This window comes from Euprymna scolopes, chromosome 18 (assembly GCF_053919585.1).
Source record: "Euprymna scolopes isolate OS-2025 chromosome 18, ASM5391958v1, whole genome shotgun sequence".
NCBI classification, from domain to species: domain Eukaryota; kingdom Metazoa; phylum Mollusca; class Cephalopoda; order Sepiida; family Sepiolidae; genus Euprymna; species Euprymna scolopes.
In genome coordinates, this window is record NC_136499.1 from 58506339 (window position 1) to 58512338 (window position 6000).

Below are 6000 nucleotides of genomic sequence, written 5' to 3' on the forward strand. Positions count from 1 at the left end.
GTCCACAAGAGCGATGACACTCAACGAACCGGAAGTCCAAGACTCGAGTTTCGCCCTGATTTGGGCTCATTATTAGACACATCCGAACTCAGGATTCAAAACCCGAGCCTTTTGCATGCGAGGCAAGCACTCTACCAACTGCGGTTTACTTGATCTGTGTTGGTTTAATGAACCCCAATTTTTTTTTTTCACATAGGCGTCACCACTTATCAAGGCCACTCAAGGATAAGGGTTAAAGAGTGTACAGTAGTCAAAAGGACAATATAGTAATCGATAGTCATGGAAGTTCGGTAAATTTGTTAACTTAAGTGGAACGGCTCATCAGAAACTTTTTCACGTAGGACTTGAACACAACCATATTATAGACAGCTGGTTGGCCGAGATCAAAGTGTAGTATCTGTTCTTCATGTGCTGCAAGCTATGACTAGCTATGACTAACAAAGACCAGATATGGGGGCAACCCCACATGCCTGACCTTTAACCAGCTCCCATTTCCCACCTCTCGGGAGCTGGTCCCCTTTTTCCCTTACCCTCCCTTCACTCCTCACATTAAAAATCGGCCTTGTGCCTAATTTGTTCGGTGGGGGAGCAAATAAATACCATCTGTTCTTCAGGTGCGGCACTTCCATTTCTTGTTCTCTTTCGGTGGAGGAGAGGTCCTTCACGGCTGAGACAATTTTTATTTTTGTACCTTTTCTCCACACTAAAGAGCGACCGTGGTGTCTAGCTCTGTCCCGTGGGGAGGCATTGTAAATATATATAGACAGCTGGAAAGCAGGAAAACGGAAGACAATTCCACAGGCGTGCAGTTCTAAGAAAGAAGCTTTGATCATAGAATCTATGTTTAGGTTTAGGTACAGATAAAGAGTGGGGAAAATTATTGATAATGTTTTCAGCTAGTCTAGTGTTTCTTGTCAAAGTTTGGCGAGGGGGGCATAAATTGAAGCTCAGTTGAACACTTTCCATGAAAATAACGATAAAGCAGAGACAAACTCGCAACATCTCTTCTGTGAGATAGAGGTTGCAGCAAAGAGAAAAGGACATCTCCCACCAGGCCACGAAGTCTATTTTGAACCCTATTAAGGCAGGACAAGTCTTTTCTAGCAGCTCCTGCCCAGATGTGGCAACAGTATTCCATCCTTGGACGTATCTGGCTCTTATATAGATAGAGAATTGCATCAGCAGTGAGATATCTACTGGATCGATAGAAGATCCGACCATTTTTCCAACGGCCTTAGCAACAGATTTGATGTACGTATTCCATTTAAGATCAGGAGTAAAGGTCAAGCCCAGAAGCCTCTCAAAACTTGAGGCTTCCCCAATACGAGAGCCATTCATTTTAATTGATGCCAGATGGGGATCAGAACGTTGATGATGTAAAGATAGAAGCTTGGTTTTAGATGCATTAAAAGTAACCAGCCACTCCTTTCCCCATTGTACAACGTGATCAAGATCAGAGGAGAGAGAATCGGAGAGAACTTGGTCGTTTACTGTCTTAGATGTTCTACCATAGATGGTAGTGTCGTCAGCAAAAATGTCTACGAATGATGTAAGGATGTGATTTAGAAGATCATTAATGGAGATCAGGAAAAGAGTTGGGCCCAGGATGGACCCCTGAGGGACTCCAGCATTTATACTGTGAGCTTCTGATTTTTGCCCATCAACTACTACTCTTATGAATGAAATAAATGAGGGCGGAACTCCAGTCTTGGACTTCCGGTTCGTTGACTGTCATGGCGCTTGTGGGCTGAGACCTTGTTTGGAAGTTATTATAAATATATGTATGTATAATTTTATAAACACTTGAGATTTATAAAATATTGCAATTTTTATGGGCCTAAATGTATTTTGTTTATTTTTCGTAACTTGAAATATAGAGGGATTGAACACCTAAAGAAATCTATTTTTAATATTTAAGTTAATTTAAACATGAATAAGTATCGAAAATTTCATAAAAATTTGACCATTAGTTGATTTTTGCTAGATTTTTTAAGCATAGGTATGTTTACGTCTTCCAAATTATCACTACATAGGAACGTTGTTTTAAGGCATCGATAATGTGAACACGATTTTAGTCTAGCATTTTCATTTTTTTCGTATGCTGCAAAATTTTTTTTTTAATATTAACAGTTCATTTGAAGCTTCTTTTAAATGGTACAAAAGCTATGATGATAATATTAAATTAAATTACAGTTACATCGTGTTACATATAAGGAGATTAAATCTATGGTGCTCGTTGGAGGTACCTACGGATCTATGAGTGAGATCTATTTAGACTACTTAAATAACCTTATGTACAAGTATATGAATACTTAAGCCGAAAATACTTTACTGTTAATTAGTATAACATCTGACAGGGAGCAAGAGGCCCCCCCCCAAAACAAAAAACAAAAAACAAACAAACAAAAAAGAAACGCAATGACCAGGCATTCAACAATATTGTAGAGAGTGAGGAATTTATCCTACAATCATCGTTATTTTTCACGCACCGGCTAAATTCTCCATATTACCCCCCACCACCACCACTATTTTTAGCGTACTCACACCCGAAGCACGGATTAGTGCTCCACCCATGGGATTTAAGAGTGGTTATTTGAGCCCGGAATTAACAAAGCGCCCCTGTCTTTCATTCCATGAGTTTTGTGGTTTATAGTCCAACCAAGTTCAGCATTTATCGAAATACCTTCCTCCTTTATAATAGACGAAACGATCTATGTAAAAGATAGAGATATTCTCGGAATGAGAAGCAGGGACGCCCCAAAGAGAAATGACGACATCCACTGTTTGTGCACAGTTATATAAACAGTTTTGTTAGTGCACACACAGGCGGCGCGCACCACACATACATATTGTCTTCTGGAATGTTATTTTTTTTTAATCTTCTCGGTAAGGATCGCCTTTGAAGTTTTTCTCCACTTCTCAAACTTTGAATAGTGGTAGCAAAACAATACGACTTTATTTTTCTGCAACTGACCTCTAATGAGTTTTTTTAGTTTTTAGGATTAATGGTGAATTCATTTGGCGTATTTTAAAGAGTCTGACGGATCATATGTACACAACCTCCCACTTGATTTCAGATTTGCATACAGTCCTGGTCAAAATCATAAGACCACTTAAGAAAGTAAGAGTTTACCCATATTATCGAATTTTTAATCAAACAAATGGTTAAAACCATTGCCAAAAGGGAAAATATGATGGGGAAAAAATGAAATCTGCTTAATTCGAAACATTAACCCTGTATTTTAAGAGATCATAATAGGGGTCAAAGATAAAAAAATTGACCACATCTTTTTTTTTGCTCGACACACATCTCCAAATACCCGGGCAACGCCGGGCACCCATGCTAGTATATATATAAAAGTGAACGTGTCTGTGCATCTGTCTGTGTATCTGTGTGTCTGTGTGTGTACATTTCCCTACGCAATAACTCTTTCAATTTTAAGTCTACAGACTCGAAATTTGATATACAGGGTACTGAGATTTGGGAAAATCGATGTGATCGGTTTTCGGCTTGAAATTTGGCGATTAAGGGGTCAAAGTTTAACGATTTTACCTTTGAGAACTCTACCAAACACCTCCGACAATTTTGGGTCTAAACACTTGAAATTTTAGATATAGGTTCCTTGGACATGGATCTAACTTAATAACTTGATTAGAGACCAAAACAATAAATTTTAAGGGGTCATAATAGGGGTCAAAGTTAAAAAAAATTGACCGCTTTTCGTTTTTTTTGCTCAACATACACCTCCAAACACCCGGGCAACGTCGGACTGAAATACTAGTATATATATATATATATATATATATATATATATATATATATATATATATATATATATATATTTACATATATATTTCTTTTTTTTATTTCACTTCAGTCGAAGTTCTCAGAAATCAAGGGGCCCACAACCTGGGGTTAAACATTCAATGAGATACATAGATATTCGAACGTTCGATTAATTTTTTTTTACCTCTCAAACAGTGAGTTAGTAAAGAAATTGAAAACATAATTTTCTTCTCCCCAATTAACCATTTTCAATATGGTAGTATATATTTTGCTTTTGTCTCTTTTATTCAGATTTTCTCATTATTCATACCTGTATTACAAAGAAAAAGTTGCAAAGAATGAGTTGTGCTGTGAGGAGAAATAGAAACTGAAGCAGAGAGAATATTCAGACCTGTAATAATACAAAGAGGGGGTTGCAAAAATGAGTTGTGATGTGAGGAGAAATACAAACTGAAACAGAGAGAATGAGATTTTAAAATATAATCTTAAAAAGATTAGATACAAGTTGGAAAAGCATTTCATCCAAGGCATGAAAATTGTTAAAAAAATGTTTTTACTATAGGCTTTAAAAATAAAGGTACAAGATTCAATTTGAAATTTATTTATCTTCAAAGTGCACTTTTATAAATTTCTCAAAGTAAGGTATAAAAATTTAATTTTAATTAAATCAAAAAATTACCTTGGATTTATTTTATGTAATGTACATTTTGTTGTAATTTAAAAACATTATCTTTCATCTAGGAATTAATGATATAGTTATAAAATGTTCAATGATTTTTTTAAAAAGTGCAACAGAATATACATTACATAAAATAAATCCAAGGTAATTTTTTTATTAAATTTAAATTAAATTTTTATACCTTACTTTGTAAAATTTATAAAAGTGTACTTTGAAGATAAATAAATTTCAAATTGAATCTTGTACCTTTATTTTAAAGCCTATAGTAAAAAAACATTTTGTTTAACAACTTTCATGCCTTCGATGAAATGTTTTTCTAACTTGTAGAAACTTGGATGTATAATAATAATAATAATAATAATAATAATAATAATAATAATAATAATAATAATAATAATAATAATAATAATTACGATTCCGTTAATATCTTGTTGGGTGTTTCATTTACGGTAAATTATTCCCCTTCTGGATTTGCCATAAAAGAAACACCCAACAAAATGACTGTGTAAAGTGCTAGGTGTATCGGCCATGAGTTGAATAAAGATATGTTTGCCATAAAAGACAAAATTCATTCTGTCTCTGTATCTGACAGCCTTCTTCCCTATCTATCGGCCTTCCATTTACAATCTGGGTTGTTACTTTCTCTTAACTGCATTTCTACAGCCATATTTAATTACGGAGTGTCAGGCTTAATTACTTTTAATTTTCTGTCGAGGTCGGCAAAACTACCTCTAGAAGCCAGACGGTGAATTGTCGCTTTCAAATTCCAAAACTTGATTCACTTCAAATTATTGGTAGCCTTTTTTTGTTTATTGTTGCTTTTCCTTCTCTCACCCACTCCCTTCCATCTCTCTCTTTTTTCTCTACTATAATAACATTTTCAGAAGACATTTCGTCTGTCTGTCGTAATTCACGTTTAAACGTGAATTACGGCAGACACACTTACACTTCTGAAATACACTTTTGAGAAATTATTTTACACGTCTTATTTGAATTTATCGGACTGCTATTCTCATCTTGAGTGTCATTTTTACAATGTTTCGGTCGATGTAACCTCCGAGCTCTTTCAGTTGAATCTTGCTGAACTCTGGAATCTTTCTGTCGAACTCTGGCATCTTTCTGTCGAGCTCGAGAATTTTTCTCTCAAACTCGGCAATCTTCCTGTCGAACTCTGGCAGCTTTCTGTCGAACTCTGGCAGCTTTCTGTCGAAATCTGGCAGCTTTCTGTCGAAAACTGGCAGCTTTCTGTCGAACTCGATAATTGGTCTGTCAAACTCTGACAGCTTTCTGTCGAACACGAGAACTTTTCTGTCAAACTCGGCAATCTTTCTGTCGAACTCTGGCATCTTTATGTCGAACTCTGGCATCTTTCTGTCGAACTCGAGAATTTTTCTGTCAAACTTGGTTGTTTTTCTGTCGAATGCTGGCAGCTTTCTGTCGAACTCTGGTAGCTTTCTGTCGAACTCGAGAATTTTTCTGTCAAACTTGGTTATCTTTCTGTCGAACTCGAGAATTTTTCTGTCAAACTCCGCAA